Raw genomic sequence first — 18512 nt, forward strand, 5'->3', positions numbered from 1 at the left:
ATTATAAATCATGCTGCTATAAAGACACATGCACACGTATGTTTATTGTGGCACTATTCACAATAGCAAAGACTTGAAATCAACCCAAATGTCCATCAGTGACAGACTGGATTAAGAAAATGTGGTACATATACACCATGGAATACTATGCAGCCATAAAAAAGGATGAGTTTGTAGGGACATGGATGCAGCTGGAAACCATCATTCTTAGCAAACTATCACAAGAACAGAAAACCAAACACCACATGTTCTCAGTCATAGTTGGGAACTGAACAATGAGATCACTTGGACTCGGGAAGGGGGACATCACACACCGGGGCCTATCATGGGAAGGGGGGAGGGGGAAGGGATTGCATTGGGAGTTATACCTGATGTAAATGATGAGTTGATGGGTGCTGATGAGTTGATGGGTGCAGCACACCAACATGGCACAAGTATACATATGTAACAAACCTACACGTTATGCACATGTACCCTAGAACTTAAAGTATAATAATAATAATAAATTAATTTAAAAAAGACAAAAGATAAAAAAAAAAAGAAATCTGCATCATATTTCTTACACTCCAAATACAAATCATGAGTTTAATTTTCAAAATGTCATAATTCCCCAAAGATAATTTATCATTATATTTGTTCCTTGGTCTGTGGGGGTTGATTCCAGGACCCCTGCAGATATAAAAATCCATAGATGCTCATATAACTTATTTAAAAGGGTCTACTATTACATACAACCAATGCACATCCTCCTGTATAATTTTAATCTTTAAACTACTTATAATACCTAATACAATGTGAATGCTATGTAAATAGTTGTTATACTACCCACCTCCCAGGTTCAAGTGATCCCCCCACCTCAGCTTCCACAGTAGCTGAGACTACAGATGCACACCACCATGCCCAGCCAATTTTTGAACTTTTTGTAGAAACAGGATTTCACCATGTTACCCAGTCTGGTGTCAAACTCCTCAGCTCAAGCGATCCTCCCACCTCAGTCTCCCAAAGTGTTGATATTACAAGTGTGAGCCACCATGCCTGGACTATATTATTTTTATTGTATTGTTTAATGCTATATTTTTTGAATATTTTCTACCTGCATTTGGCTAGATCCACAGATGTGGAACCAACAGTCTTGAAATCTGTGGATATTTGGGGCAGACTGTACAATGGTCATTTTGGGAGAAGTTTGATATAATCAAAACTGTTCATTTGCAAGTCACCTTAGAATTAATGGGAACCAAAAATTTCAAACATCCAATTGTCTGTAATTTTTGATTGGTATAAGGAAGCTTTTAAAAGGAATTCCAATTTCAAAATTGTTTGCTTAAGAACACTCTTGGCCAAAACATAGGAAAATGTGAAAAACATAAAACAATCTCCCTTTCTGATATTCTCAAATCACATGATGAATCTGACGTCTTTATCATGCCATTGCTTTTCCACCACACTACACACCCCCATTTCCCTCTGCTCCTCTCTCTCCCTCTGAAACACTGCCCTTCCATCCTAGGTGGCCAGAAACCCCCAAAACTCAACTATTAAATTTTTCCACAGAAAAGGGAAAGCTTCTGTAGGGGCCAAGGGAAAACTTCTTCTTCACCCTCTGAAGGCTTGCCGAAAATCAACTGACAAAAGGCAGAATAAAAGGAGAAAAGGCATATAAATATGTTAACATGCATGAGGGAGGACCACAGAGTGATTACCAACGACATATCCCAATGGGACCCAGATACTTATATAGCCTTTTACTAGAGGGCAGGGAGGAGAAAGGGAATAAAAGTAATGTTGATGAGGGTCAATGAATGGTTGCTAGGGAGAATGAACAGGCTGGGGAACAGAGGTTAATTTATAAATGGTTCTCTTTGAAAATTGAATGAACCTGAGAGACAGACATTATCTTGTAAAAGAGTCTGTCCAGGTGTGGTTACATTCTTCAATCTCCTTTTCTGCAGGAAGTAATTAGATAAAATAACAAGGAGGGGAAGAAAAATAATTGTCCTCCTTGGTTTGACCCTCTGGTCTTTATGTAGATGGGCAGAAGGTTCTTCTAGCATCTGTTGATCTTAAAGGGTCTTTATTTATTTATCTTTGAGATGAAGTTCACTCTGTCACCCAGGCTGGAGTGCAGTGGCATGATCTCAGTTCACTACAACCTCTGCCACCTGGGTTCAAGTGATTCTCCTGCCTCAGCCTCCTGAGTAATTGGAACTACAGGCATGTGCCACCACGCCTAGCTAATTTTTTCGTATTTTTAGTAGAGATGAGGTTTCAACATGTTGGTCAGGCTGGTCTCAAACTCCTGACCTCAAATGATCTGCCTACCTGGGCCTCCCAAATTGCTGGGATTACAGGCATGAGCCACTACTCTTGGCTTTGAAGGGCCTTTAATCCAAATACTCACTATACCAGGAAGCCACATTTTGGGGTGAAATACTTTGGTTTCCTTCACTTCTGATGGTTGATTTTGAGTTCTGTTCTCTGTCTGAGCTGACAGCCATTTTCAGAAAGTTTTTAAAGCCCAGAAATTTGTGGAGGAATGTAGAATGGTTTTAGAAACAAACCAGTGTGTCCAGTTCTGTACCAATTAACTAAGTCATTAGTGGAAATTCAGATGCAGAAAATTAAAAGAATAGGCAGAACAGGAAGATCTCAAGGGTAACCCCCAAACAGCCCCAATTGCATAGGAATCTAGAGGGTTTTTTTTAAAAAGCTAGAGGTGTGGAACACAGTCTTTTGGAGGCTATCCCCAAACACTTTCTTGTGAAAATAGGCTGGACTCTGATAGTCTTGTAGGCAAGAAAGGATGAGTTTATTGTATACTTAAAGGGCAGGTTCTTTACCACCTTTAGACAGAATGCAGAGGTATATCCCAAGGTAGACATCCATCAGCTTTGCGACCGTGGGTGGCCAGAAAATGCCACCCTGAAGTATGACTGTAGGATCTTAGAATATACCACCCCCAATACAGACAGTCCCTGACTTACATTGGTTCTACTTATGATTGTTGCACTTTACAATGGTACAGAAGTGATATACATTCAATAGATACTGTACTTCTAGTACCCATACAGCCATTCTGTTTTTCCCTTTCAGTACAGTATTCAATAAATTACATGAGGTATTGTATTATAAAATAGGCTTTGTGTTAGATAATTTCACACAACTCTATGCTAATGTAGGTGTTATGAGCATGTTTAGGTAGGCCAGGCTAATCTATGATGTTCAGTAGGTGAGGTATATTAAATGCCTTTTGACTTAGGACATCTTCAACTTACAATTAGTTTAACAAGATGAAACCCTATTGTAAATCAAAGATCATCTGTATGCCTCTTGACCATAAGGGTTAGTTTGAGCTGATTATTTTTAGAAAAGTTAGACACAGGAGAAGCTCTGAAAATGGAATTATCAGTTACCCTTTGAAAGGAAGATTTACATATATAAGTAAAATCTCCATATCTAAGGGTGTTTCCCTCTCTGTACCAGGAAAAGAAGTATAACCTACATCACAAGAGACTCTCACCAATGGAGAAGTCTGGGACTTAAATCTGCATAACAAACCTTAGTCTTGTTTACCATGCCTTTTCTAGTCATCTTCCCAAAACTCACGTCCCCCAAACCCATCTTTCTTTGTTTTAGCTAAAGGTGATATTAAAGCCCAAGTTCTAAACACCTCTTAGAGTTACTCTTCCCAGACTTTGTCCAATGTATGTATGAAATACACATGTAAACAAACCTTGCTTGGTTTTTCTCTTGTTAATCTGTCTTTTGTAACAAAATGCCCAGCTGAGAACTGAAAAATGTAGAAGGAAAGATTTTCCCTCCCCTACACTCCCCATGTTTTGTCAATAGTCTTAAAATAGAGTAAATCAAAAATAAAATTCTAAGCCTCCCAACCAACTGAATGGACCCCTCCTCTCAGCCAAGGGCATCCTAAAGTAAACCTGAACACTACTTCAGGCCATGATGGGAAAGAGAGCATCAGACATGTCTCATTACATCCTTCTCCTTTTGGAACTCAGGCACAACTGATTAGTATTAACATTACAAGAGACCTTAAGACCGGCAAAACAGACTCTCTGTAGCAATAAAATACCAATGTGACAGATAGCAAGCCCTGATAGAAATCAAAGTATTTTAACCCAAAATACATTTCTTTGACATATTTTGAAATTGCCCTGCAAAGCTGTCTCTTGCAGGGAAATTTTACGTGCTATAGAGAATTCCTTTGCCTTTCCAAGTTTTTTTCCTGATCCAGGTGAGAATTAATTGAGAGTCTGGCAAATTTTAAGTCTGATAAGAAATTTTTACAATCTATTCTCTCTGGAGACTTCATCTGCATAATAAGAACCATGGTCTCTATAACCACTTATCTTAACCCCAACAATCCCTTCTATTGATTCTAGGTCTTTAGATAAAACTTTTCAACCTACTGCCCATCAGAAAATCTTTGAATCCACCTATGACCTGGAAGGCCCTGCCTCCAGTTGTGCTACCTTTCTGGAATGAACCAATGTACATCTTACATGTATTGATTGATGTCTTATGACTCCCTAAAATGTATAAAACCAATCTATTGGCTGACCACCTTGAGCACATGTTTTCAGGATCTCCACAGGCTGTGTCACATATATTTGGGTGACACTTATTTGGGTCAGAATAAATCTCTACAAATATTTTACAGAGTTTGACTCTTTTCATCAAGACTAGAAATGGGGGATTTAATCTGAAAGCAAAAGTGAGACTGGGAAATAGTCTTTTTATCAGGCCTTCAATCCCTCATTGAACATTTTGGAAAAGGCTTACTCCAAAAACAGAATAATACTCAGGATAAATTTATGACTTTACAGGAAAAAAAAAATACATCTAGATACTCCCATACCCATCATTGTATATGGGAGAAGGGAGCTTCTGATGAAGTCATGGGTAGTTACTGTAAGCAGAAAGACATTGGAAAAATAATTGTTTTGTATTTGCTAGGAAACTATAGGAGAAAAATAAAGTGGATGATCAATGAGGGTACTCCAGGGAGGAATCAAATACTCAGTTTCCTGTTTTACCCTGAAACTCACAAGGAGAAATTTCTCTAAACATTAAAGGGAAAGCTTGCGATTTGTTGTATTGATAGAGATGGTGCTATTAAACTGAAACCCTGTCTCTGTTATGCAACCTCACTTTTGATGTGAACAAACTACTCATGTGGTAGGTGTCTCTAACAATTGTCGTACATTCCTTGTGTTCCAGTCCATAACTGTCACCCTCGAATCTTTAACCAAGATGTATGTTTTCTTCCTTAATGAGAACACACATCTGCTAACTTCTTAGGATGTGGTTTATTGTGCAAATTTAATTGCCACATTAAATATTCTCTTAGTAGTTCTTTTCCTGAAATCCCCAAGGGTCCTCCTAGTCATAATAATTGCATAGCTAATTTGAATATCGATTTACCAATGTCTGTGTATCTCAATCAAGCCCACATTGCAGATCTGAAGAAGGTATCAGCCTTCTATCAACAAATGTTCTAGCATTTGTAGATATCATTATTGGGGCTGAGCCCATCAAGGACACACACACATACACACACAGAAACATACCTATGTGTATATATATATCCAAGGGTGGGCAGGGGACTAGACAATGGCTGCTGCTGGTAGGTTTGGGATGAAATAGGGATGTGGCAAACAGTCCTCATGCACTAGGTGCACCTCTGAGAAGGGTCACAGGACCAGCTGAGTCATAAGTCATGAGTCCAGTGGAGTCAGTCTGAGAAAGATCTCAAGAAAATCAATCTCTGGTTTTCTGATGTTATCTACAGGAGCAATTGAGAAAGTCACAAATCTTGTAGCCTCTGGACATATGATTCCTAATCAGTAAGGGATTATAGAAGCTACACCTACATCTTGTCAGAATTCAGGCCCCTCTCATAATCCTAACATTGTGGCCTTTCATTAATTTTTACAATGGCAGTTTAGTTTTGGTAAGAGTTGTTATCATCCCTGCTTTAAGGTTAAACTACAAACTGAATTCCTCCCAAAGTTAGCTTGGCCTGCACCCAGGAATGACTAAGAACAGCTTGAAGGTCAGAACCAGGATGGAGCCGATGGTGTTAGATTTCTCTTACTGTTATAATTTTGCAAAGGTGGTTTCAAACATGTGGTTGACCTTTTGTTTTGTTCTAAGGATGAGGTGAGCTCTAAGATTGATTCCATCTATCTGCTTTCTGTTTTCAGAGATGGCATAAGGTTTCCAAAGAGAAGTCACAATTTTGTCAAAGTAAAGTTCATTGCCTTTAATATGACTTTTCTCAAATCCTCTCTTAACAGACTTGGCCTTTCAAAACTTTTCCAGATGAATAACTAAGAAACAAGAAGATTCCTGGATCTCACTGCATACAGGAGTTACCAGTTTTCTTAAAATCTCCACTTCACTGTATGGTTTAACCAAATTCTTGATGTATTAGTCTGTTTTTACAGTGCTATAAAGAACTACCTGGGACTGGGTGATTTTTAAAGGAAAGAGGTCTAATTGACTCACAGTTCCCCATGGCTGTGGAGACTTCAGGAAACTTACAAATATGGTGGAAGGCAAAGGAGAAGTGAGGCATGTCTCACATGGCAGCAGAGGAGAGAGAAAGAGAGAGGTGAACTGCCAAACACTTTTAAACCATCGGATCTCATAAGAACTCACTTACTATCATGAGAACAGCATGGGGAAACCATCCCCATGATCCAATCACCTCCCACCAGGTTCCTCCCTCAACACATTAAGCTTACAATTTTAGATGATATTTGAGTGGGAACACAGAGTCAAACAGTGACATTTTATGCTGGGCCCTACCCAAATCTCATATCCTCACATTTCAAGACACAATCATGCCTTCCCAACAGTCCCCCAAAGTCTAAACTCATTCCAGCATTAACACAAAAGTCCAAGTCCAAAGTCTCATCTGAGACAAGGCAAGTCCCTTCCACCTATGTGCCTGTAAGATCAAAAGCAAGTTAGTTATTTTCAAGATACAATGTGGGTATAGGCATTGGGTAAGTGTTTCTATTTCAATTAGGAAAAGTTGGCCAAAATGAAGGGGCTACAAGCTCCATGCAAGTCTGAAATCCAGCAGGGAAGTCATTAAATCTCAAAGCTCCAAAATGATCTTCTTTGACTCTATGTCTCACATTCAGGGCATGATGATGCAAGGGGTGGTCTCCCAAGGCCTTGGACAGCTCTGCTCTATGGCTCTGCAGGGAACAGACCCCACAACTGCCTTCATGGGCTGGTTTTGGGTGCCTGCAGCTTGTCCAAGCACACAGTGCAAACTGTCAGTTGATCTACCATTCTGGTGTCTGGAGAATGGTGGCCCTCTTCTCACAGCTCCACTATGCAGTGCCTCAGTGGGGACTCTGCATGGGGACTCCAACTCCATATTTCCCCTCCACACTACCCTAGTAGAGGTTCTCCATTAGGGCTCTACCCCACAGCAGACTTCTGTCTGGACACCCAGGCATTTCCCCATATCCTCTGAAATCTAGGTGGAGGTTCCCAAACATCAACTCTTAGCTTCTGCACACCCACAGGCCCAACACTACATGGAAGCCACCAAAGCTTTGGGCTTGAACCCTCTGAAGCAATGGTCTGAGTTGTACCTTGGTCCCTTTTAGTTGTGACTGGAGTCATAGCTAGAGCACCTGGGACACAGGGCACCATGTCCCAAGGCTGCACAGAGCAGTGAGGCCCTAGGCCTGGCCCATGAAACCATTTTTCCTTCCTATGCCTCTGGACCTGTGATAGGAGGAGATGCTGTGAAGATCTCTGACATGTCCTGGAGACATTTTCCCCATTATATTGGTGACTAACATTCAGCTCGTTGTTACTTAAGCAAATTTCTGCAGTGGTTTGAATTTCTCCCCAGAAAATGGGTTCTTCTTTTCTACCACATGGTCAGGCTGAAAATTTTTGGAACTTTTATGTTCTACATCCCTTTTAAACATAAGTTGCAATTTCAGATTATCTCTTTGTGAACACATATAATCGTACACTTCAGAAAAACCCAGGTCATCTCTTGAATGCTTTGCTGCTTAGAAATTTATTCTGCCAGATACCCTAAGCCATCTTTCTCAATTCAAATTCAAATTAGGAAATTCAAATTCTACATATCTCTAGGGGAGGGACAAAATGCCATCACACTCTTTCTTAAAGCATAGCAAGAGTGAGGTTTGCTCCAGTTCCCAATAAGTTCCTCATCTCCATATGAGACTGCTTCAGCCTGGACTTCATTGTCTGTATCACTATCAACATTTTGGTTACAACCATTCAACAAGTCTCTAGGAAGTTTCAAACCTTTCCTCATCTTCCTGTCTTTTTCTGAGCCTTCCAAACTGTTCCAGCCTCTGCCTGTTACCCAGTCCCAAAGTCACTTCCACATTTTCAGTTATCTTTATAAGAGTGACCCACTCTGCTGATAACAATTTCCTGTATTAGTTTGTTTTCATACTGCTATAAAAAAAATCCTGAGACTTTGTAGTTTATAAAGGAAAGAGGTTTAATGGACTCACAGGTCTGCATGGCTGGGGAGCCCTCAGAAAACTTACAATCATGGCTGAAGATGAAGGGGAAGCAAGGCACGTCTTACAAGGCAGCAGGAGAGACAGGGAGGAAGTGCCAAACACTTTTAAGCCATCACATTTCATGAGAACTTACTCACTATAATGAGAACAGCATGGGGGAAATCTTCTCCATGATCCATCACCTCCAGCCAGGTCCCTCCCTCCACATATGGGGATTACAATTTAAGATGAGATTTGGGTGGGAACACAGAGCCAAACTATATCCGTTGGTAACCAAAGCTCTTCTCTGAGAACCCCAACACAAACGCTCCTTTCAAAAGTTAAAATTCACTCTTCAATAACATCCCATTCTATGCCAACCTAATTATCATAATCTTATCTATTTATATATAATGTGAGAGATTTGAATAAGCCCTGAGTGTTCTAATTCAACTTCTTCTGAATAATCAGAGACCAAAAGCTCACTACAGTTTCTCTCTTATCCCAGTGGCAAAAGTCTACTCACCTTGCCCAGGGGCAATAGCCACAGCAACTAAACTAGGGAGGCTCTGTTCACTTGATTTTTAGAATTTTCTTTAAACTTGATGGTCCCTCCCATTATCTGGTCCTTGTCTCTCACTGAAAATAAACAATAACACTCAGTAAGTAAGCTTACCTCCTAGAAGTTCTGTTTCTCTCTCTCTTTCTTTGCATATCTCTATAAATTACTGAATTCTGCAACTCTTCCATCATTTTCTTTAAAAGATGGATGCCTATGATTCTCTAACCTCTCTTTTCAAACTCTCTATTCCATGAATAGATATGCTAGAAACTACATTAGAAAATCAAGATTTAGTTTTGTTTGTTGATGGACCATATCATAAGACTGAACAGAAAAATATAATATTAGGTAAAACCTACTGTAACAGATATCACATTGTTCCTAAAATATGACTCCTTGTAGAAGCAAAATCTACCAGGTGGTAAAACTTATTGCCCTCATCAGAGCTTGACAGTTAGTTAAAGATAAATGAGCTAAAATACACACTGAGAGTAGAAATGCTTTAGGAGTAGTTCACAATTTTGGAAGGCGTTGCAAACAAACAAGGATTCTTGACTTTTGTAGAAATCTCAAACAAAAATGCTCAGCAAATTAAAGGAATTTTGAGTGTGCTAAAGCTTCTTAAAGCAGTAGCTATAATAAGGTAGGAATCGGTACAAAAGGAGTTCAGGCAACCTTCACAAGGCTCCTACCCCAGGAAACCAAATATCTGGGTGTGTTCAAAGAAGCTATTTCAGAATTCTAGGATTTGACTCCAGCATAAAGAAAGGATACTGGGAAATATCTAGTTGCAAACTTCCCAGGGATGATTTCAGGCACTCTACGGATGGCCCTCAGTAGCAAAGGAAATTTCCAGAATTTTACCTGGAATTACCCACCCTAGCAAGGACATATTTGCCTTTACACTCAGTCAACATCAGCAGTAAAACTTTACCAAAATGATCAAGGGTCTCTGATACACGTCTCATATGTCAACAGCACAATCGTAGTAAAAACTATAAAGATGGGACATGGACAACAGCCAACCTTCAGAACCCTTCCAAGTTGATTTCATGTCTATGCATTCTGTGATGACTTTTGAATATGTCCTGATAAATATTTGTTAATTTGTAATTGGATTGAAGCCTTTCATCAGATATTAACAGCTCTAACAGTAGCCAAAAATAATTTTTTTTGATTTTGTGTTCCCAAATGTGGGAACTATTTATCACTTTAGTGATGGAAAACCCATTTTACTGGGGCTTAGCAAGAGCTTTGAAAAGCTCTGCCACTTACTCAGGAGTGTATGAGTCCATATGGATTTAGGAATACCTCTACACGATTGCAAGCAGCCATGGCAAAGAATGCTGGGAATTCATGCAACACACTTATTCCTACCATGAACAGGTGGGAGCTGTCTTTCTGCCTCTTAAGTTATCTTTACATGAACTAAAACCTAAACAATGGGTCTTCTAGAAGTAATATCAGACAAAGACAGCCGTAAAACCCTGATCCACAGGACCCCTTGAGGTACTGTTAACAATTAGCAGGACAGTGAAAATCCAAGTGGTTTATTCTGGAGCCATGTCTTTCAGTGAAACATAAACCATCCTAGAAATGGAAGATGAAGTCTCCTGTGAAGACCTCAAGTTGACCTCTATAAACAGACTTTGGGAAGAAATAGCTTCCACCAAGACTTCTGAATTCACACCTTGGATTCATGGAACAAGGCCACAGATTATCAGCTTTAAAATGAATTATTTTGCTATTTTCCTAGTATTTTGTTTCCACTTTTGCTTGTTTCAGTTTGCCTTTAACTATGTTATCTACAAAGCAACTCTTTCTAATTTTTTTTTTTTTTTCATTCTTAGTCACTGCCAGGTCTCAATTCAATATCTAGCTAGAATTTCCTTGAGAACTGCCATACAACCAAATGCACAGTTTCATTTGTGCACAATCCCTTTGGGAAATATTCTGCTTCTATTCCTACCATTTATTTGTAATGAGTTAGTTGACTTCTTAGGTACCAGGATTCAACAATAAGATAACTTTTTAGATGCAAACACCACAACAGGACTGATCACTGGAAATCTAAAACCCTTATCACATTTGTATTAGTCAGGGTTCTCTAGAGTGACAGAACTAATAGGATAGACATATGTATGAAAGGGAGTTTGCTAGGAGAATTGACTCACATGATCACAAGGTGAAGTCCCACAACAGGCCATCTGAAACCTGGGGAGCCGTGGAGCCAGTCCAAGTCCCCAAACCTCAAAGGTAGGGAATTTGATAATGCAGCTTTCAGTCTGTGGTCAAGGGCCCAAGAGCCCCTGGCAAATCACTGGTTAAGTCCAAGAATCCAAAAGGTGAAGAACTTGGAGTCTGTTTTCAAGGGCAGAAAGCATCCAGCACAGGAGAAAGATGGAGGCCCGAAGACTTAGCCAGTCTACCCTTTCCATTCCTGCTTTTATGCTGGCAGCTGATTACATGGTGCCCACCTAGAATGAGGGTGCGTCTGCCTCTCCCAGTCCACTGACTCAAATATTAGTCTTCTTTGGCCACACCCTCACAGACGCTCCCAGGAACAATACTTTGCATAATTCAATCCGATCCAGTTGACACTCACTTTAACAGTAGACATCTGGCGAAGCTGTGTGCGCCCCTTTCTTTGCAGGTCAGTCACTCACATGATAAGAGCTTGTGTCTGATTTTCCAAAATTTCAGCTCTTTCTCTACAGGAGATAAGACTCTAACTCCAGGCAATCTTAGCAGATTTGAGGCTCAGTATATGCTTCTGGAACAGGGAGTTAGAATCCCTGAGTTCATTGTTTTCCTTCATCATTTCGCCTAGCGAACTTAGTAGCAACCAACCAACTTAATTATATTACTTGGTTCTCCACAAATAGTCAAAAGTATTGTGTAATGAGTCACTAAACTCCTTGCCTCTCACAAGCAGTGAATTAAGAGTACTGAATGCATTTATTTTGCATAACCCTCGAAACAGTTCATGCCAAGAACTATGAGTGTTCTCCACACTATTAGAAGTCAAGTCCTTAGCATTTTGGGGTCTAATAATATTAAGCAGCCACCTCCAGAAACCCCAAAACCAACTAAATAAATTCATTTTTAGAATTGTGTTCCTCTAGAACCACTCACGGTACCAATTTACTGTATTAGCCTGTTCTTTATGCTGCTAATAAAGACATACCTGAAACTGGGTAATTTATAAAGCAAAGAGGTTTAATGGACTCACAGTTCCACATGGCTGAGGGAGGTCTCACAATCGTGGGAGAAGATAAATGAGAAGCAAACTCACGTCTTACACGGTGGTAGGCAAGAGAGCTTGTGCAGGGGAACTTCCTTTTGTAAAAACCATCAGATCTCATGAGACTTATTCATTATCATGAGAACAGTGTGAGGGAAACCATCTTCATGAGTCAATTATCTCCACCTGGTCCTGACCTTGACATGTGGAGATTATTACAATTCAAGGTGAGATTTGGGTGGGGACACAGAGCCAAAACATATCAATATCATACCTAGAAAAGTTGGTTCCTACCCCCACCAAGACTATATTCAGGGAACTTTCATGAAAGCTAGTCTTTGTCACTGAACTTTCACAGAAATAGAACTTGGAAACAGAGGGTATATACTTGGTGGCTGTCTTAAACTTTTGCAGCTCTTAAAAGGCACACTTTCCCTTCTCTTTATCTCTATCTAATGATATCAGTACTACAAATTTCATTGTCTGGTGTCATGCCACTTTTGATGAATTGTATAAAAATTGTTCAAAATTGCTTGGCAAGGGTTCAACAGTGTTTCATAAGGATATTTTGGCAAAAAAAAAAAAAAGATTATTGGATGGTCCCCCAGTGATAAGTATTGGATTTTTGGCTACTGTCTGGATTAGAGGCTCCTTGTGTTGTTAAACTGATGTCCACTTTCTGAATAATCTCTGACATCACTCAGAATATATTTTGGCCAATCAGTTTTTTTCTTGGACAAAGAGGTAGTTTGATAACATTTCAAGAAGGCTAAAAATTTCAACTTGATTTGGAGCCATAACTGTTCAAGGAGTGTTCTGGATTACTTTCTTCTCTTTCAAGAGAGATGTCCAAAAAGTTAAGAGAATCATACATACTATACTTCATACACTAGCAGGGGAGTTAGGCAATACCACCAAGGCTATAGAAGCCCTGGCCTGTGAGGTTCAGGAAATTGAGCAAGTGGTGGTTGAGAACAGAGCAGCTTTAATCAGCAGCTCATTTTTATAGCAGCTCTTTTTCTGGGTTGCAGAATTTGGATTTGTGATCCCCAGCATTTTGCATACTCTGTGCAGCCATTGTCCCATATAACGGTCCAACAAATGATCATCCAACAAAAAGAACAGGAAAACTTGACACTTACAGTGGTTGAAAAGACCATCCTGGGAATATAATACACAATCATGGCACTGCAAATTGCGGTGAAGGTGTGGCTTGACCCTGCCTCCAGATATTAATGATTTATTCTTTAACTCAGGCTGAAGAAGCTGAGAACCAAAAGCATCTTACACCTATGCAGCTTTCCCTACATTGACATGATGTTATGAGTTCATTATCTTCAGTAACATAGCTTTGATATTCCTCTGTCTTCAACATCATGACTATAACTTGATTATCTGTTCCAAAAATTTTCTAAAACTTCACTTGTATGAACATCAAACTATTATTCAAACTATTATTAACAGCTCTTTTCCCCAAGATTCTTCAAACTCTTTGCTTGAAAACCCTTGCCTTGCCATGTCTTCCAATCTACAACTATTACAGCATTCTCCTTATGCAAACCCAATCAAGCCGTTTCCCCTCTGAGATGCCACAAAAACTGTCAAGGACTGTTCTCTTATGGCGTTTAAAAATAGCACAGCTTTGTACTATCAATAGCTTATTTTGGTGGCATTTATCTGGAACCAGTAGACATATATAACACAGATTCCTGAGCACGGTCTGCGGAGGTTCATATTCAGTATTTTTGGGGAGAGTCTACCCAGACTCCAGATGATTCTGAGGAGGGTGCTATGAGGACCACAATTTACTGCTCTAATACACAGCTGTGTTTAAACTTGCAGAACCAGGTAAGGTTAAAATAACGAAACAATTTGTCTCTGAGGCTAGGACAAATACAGTGACATGTACTCTGGTGTCCTTGTACGTGTGGGTTTGGTCCTGAGCTGTTCTGATTCAGGAACTCCATTTAATTTATCTATGGGTGGTGATAAAACTAAAGAGAACTGATACTTAATGACTAATCTCAAGAGAATTAGTCCCTATTCACAGGGCACATTTCCAATAATTGCTATATAGAATTCCTTTTGTTACCAATATTATGAGAAATAAATTTAAGAATTAGTACATGCTTTCTCAAAACACTAAAGGAATAGAGTTATAAAATATTTCAAATAGGCTGTGACAATCAATCTATGGCACTGTTCTTCTCAAAAAAAGAATAAAATATCTGAAGAGAAATGTGAGTAAGCTTTTACCTGCATGCAAAGGAGCCAGACCTTCAAAATAGAGGAGTTGGAGGAGACAAAATAAATGGTTCTTATAGTTCTATTTATTACATGGCAGTCACATTCCAAACTGGATAATATTTTATCATTTTTTAGAGATAGGATTTTGCTCTGTGACCCAGGCTAGAGTGCAGTGGTGTGATCACAGTTCACTGTAACCTCAAACTACTGGACTCAAGTAATCCTCCCACCTCAGCCTCCTGAGTAGCTAGGACTATAGGCAAGTACCACCATACCTGCCTAACTAAAACAATTTTTTTTTTTTTAATAGAGACAGGGGCTTCACTATGTTGCACAGGCTGGTCTAGAACTCCCAGCCTCAAGCGGTCCTCCTGCCTCAGCCTCTCAAAGTGCTGAGATTACAGGCATGAGCCACCATGCTTGGCCTTGGATGTTTTAGTCAGTTACAGGAGAAGCCGGGAAATTCCTATTCGTAATTAGGCAAAGAAACAAACAAAACATTTAAAAATCAATATTTTAGTATTTTTGAAAAATGACCCTAGAAAAAATAATATCAAGGACTAAGTGTAATTACATCCCATGGCAACCTGGAAACTCCTCTCATTTAATTATTATGATGGTTAACTTTATGTGTCAACTTGACTGGGGTAAGGGATGACCAGCTAGCTGGCAAAATGTTATTTCTGGGTATGTCTGTGAGGATGTTTGTGGAAGAGATTAGCATTTGAATTGGTACACTGAGTAAAGAAGATTGCCCTAACCAATGTGAAAGCATCATCCAGTCCACTGAGGGCTGGAATAGAACAAAAAGGTGGGGGGAAGGGCAGATTTGGTCTTCCTGTGTAAGACTGGAAGGCCATCTTCTCTTGCCTTGAGACATCAGCACTCCAGGTTCTCAGGCCTTTAGGCTGAGATTAGGACTTGCACCATTTGTCCCCCTAGTTTTCAGGTTTTGGGGTTCGGACTGAACTTACCCAGCAGCTTTCCTGGGCTTCCAGCTTGCAGACAACAGCTGGTGGGACTTCTCAGCCTCCACATTCATGTCAGCCAATATTTCATAATCAATCTCTTTCTACATATCTATATCTATCCTATTGGTTCTGTTTCTCTGGAGAACTCTAATACAATTACAAATTCAAAATTTGTGATTTCTGAGGACAGATATATGAGGACAGAGCTAAGCTGAAGGCAAATTTTCAGTTCATTTCTCCTAATTATCCACAAAATTCAAAACTACCAAAAAAGCAGCTGTCTTTAAAAGAATATCTGAATTTAAGCATATGTGTCAACTGCAAATACCCTAAAATATGCCACAATTTGAAGGCCTCCAAAATGAGAGATTAGAGCTAAGTTTGTTAGTTTATGCAAAGTGCAAATAAATTGCATGTTTCTAAACATGCCCCTTGGGAGGGGCACTGTATCACATGTGCCCTACTGATTTGGTCAAAGTGAGGAGCCTCCTACATGTTGTGTGTTCTTCCAACTAAAATTTTTTAACAATTAAAACTGAACAAAGGTTCATCTGAGCAGTTTATTGTAGCATCTTTATTCCATTTCTCACATAGTTTTCTTTTCTTTCCTATTTTTATTTTTCCTAATTTTGCTGTAAGTTTTGAGGTCTTCTTCTCTTAGGACTTTAGGCACAAGCATGATAATTTTCCTACTTGTTTTTTCTTTTTTGAAATTGCTTTGTTAGCTTGGAGTGAAAGGGCTGATCTTCTTGACCTTTGTTTTAAAAGATGCCCCTGTAAAGAAGCTACTGCTGTTTCCGTCCACTGGAGCAGTGGACATGAAGCCTAAGGAAATGGATACTTTATGTTCTGGCTCCAAGTTCTCCGCTTAGCCTATCTTAAGGTTTACATGGTGAAACCTAATGGCCACCAATTCATTATGCTTTCTGTAGCTATACCTATCCTTTGTCCTTGACTTTTACAGTTTCTCTCAGTACAGACATGAAATGTATTCCCCATACCAAGACTTGTAATTTGCTTTGACCAACAGAATTTGGCTGAAGTAAAGATGTGCCACTTTTCAGCAAAGGCCTCCTTCTGCATGCCCACACTTCTGCCATTGCATGAGAATATCCCTAGGTTAGTCTGCTAGTGGATCAAGGAACTCGTCCAAGTGTTCCCAGTCATCCTAGGTTAACCATGCCACATTGGTCAACAGCCAGTCAGCTCTCAGACCTGAGTGCAGCCCAGCCAAGATCAGCAGAGCCCTCAAGTGATCCAAAGCTGGCCACAAATGTGTGAGCAAGTCTAATTGAGATCAGAAGAGTCTGCCTGGAGTAGCTGAACCCCATATACCATAAGCTAAATAAATGTTTATTATAATGCATGGGTTTTATGGCTCCCATGCAGCATGACTGTGGCAATAGATAACTGATACCACAGGCAGTGGATGCAATGTAATTGTGATTACCTCCTGCTCTCCGTAGCAGCCTCATTCTGGTCACTTAATTAACCTCACAAAAACATAAGCTGACGTTATATGTCAGTGAAGCTCTTGGACCCTACTCATAGGTTTAAGTAGTAGTGTTAGTGGTGGTTTACTGTATTATCATTAAATTCTCCACTAATGAATTTAGAAAGGCCTCTGAAAAAGCTGGCATACTGAAACAGTGAATATGGGTGGGAGAAAAGCTACCCAAGAGCAAACTACAAAGATTATCTATCTGTCTATCATTTATCTATCTACCTATCTATCTATCTATATCTATCTATCTATCTATCTATATCTATCTATCTATCTATCTATATCTATCTATCTATCTATCTATCTATCTATCTATATCTATCTATCTATCTATCTATCTATCTATCTATCTATCTATCTATCTATCTATCTAATCTATCTAATCTATCATCTATCTCTATGCCTTCACAGTATATATAGTATACTGTGCCTTGATTGTAACATATATATATATATATTTGTGATATATAACAACCTGAAGGCACAGTATATGTCTGTAGTCTATTTTGTGTTGCTATAACAGAATACCACAGATTGGGTAATTTAGAAAGAAAAGAAATTTATTTCTCAGAGTTCTGGAGGCTGGGAAGTCCAATATCAAGGTGCCAGCATCTGGTAAGGCCTGTCTTGCTGTGTCATCCTGTGGTGGAATATGACAAGGCAGACAGCATGCAAGAGAAAGTGAGAGAACCCAACATGCTTTTGTAATAAACCCACTTGAGATAGCAAACACACTTCTGTGATGACATTAATCCATTCATGACCTCTAACCTCATGATCCAATCACTTCTTAAAGGTCACACCCCTCAACACTATGGAATTGGGGATTAAATTTTCAACACATGAACTGTGGGTGACACATTCAAACCACGGCAGTATGAAAGCAAAACTGGTTTGTTCTCGCTTCTATTTTCAGCTACCTAGTCAACAAGTTGCTAGAAATCAAGTGTTTTCTCAGGAATGCTTAATGTCAGCAGTACTTAATGGTACGCAGGATTTTTAAAATGTTTGTTCATCAGAATGTATCAGTCTTCTTTATTTTAACAAATTACATTTTAGATGATTTTTCTAGTTCATAGACAGCTTTTAATTTTAGAATCAAGCAACATGATTCTCAACATTGTTTCCCACTGAATGGCTTCAGAAATTGATTAAACCTACTAGTTTGGATAAAAATCACACAGTATTTGAGAGCATGAAACTAAAAGTAGATTTGAAAGGAACTTCATGTCAACAGCATCTAGTTATTAAAACACTCAATAGGGTTTATGTACATACCTTTACATCCAATATTACTTTTATCAAACAGCCTTCTATCTATAAAATGAGAATCATGTAAGTATATGTATGTGTAAGAGATGGGGGACAGAGAGAGAATGAGAGCAACAGGAGACTGTATTAGTGTGTATGAGAGAAACTGCAGGAAAATATGTAGATATATCAAGAT

Source organism: Mandrillus leucophaeus, unplaced genomic scaffold (assembly GCF_000951045.1).
Source record: "Mandrillus leucophaeus isolate KB7577 unplaced genomic scaffold, Mleu.le_1.0 Scaffold2016, whole genome shotgun sequence".
Lineage (NCBI taxonomy): Eukaryota > Metazoa > Chordata > Mammalia > Primates > Cercopithecidae > Mandrillus > Mandrillus leucophaeus.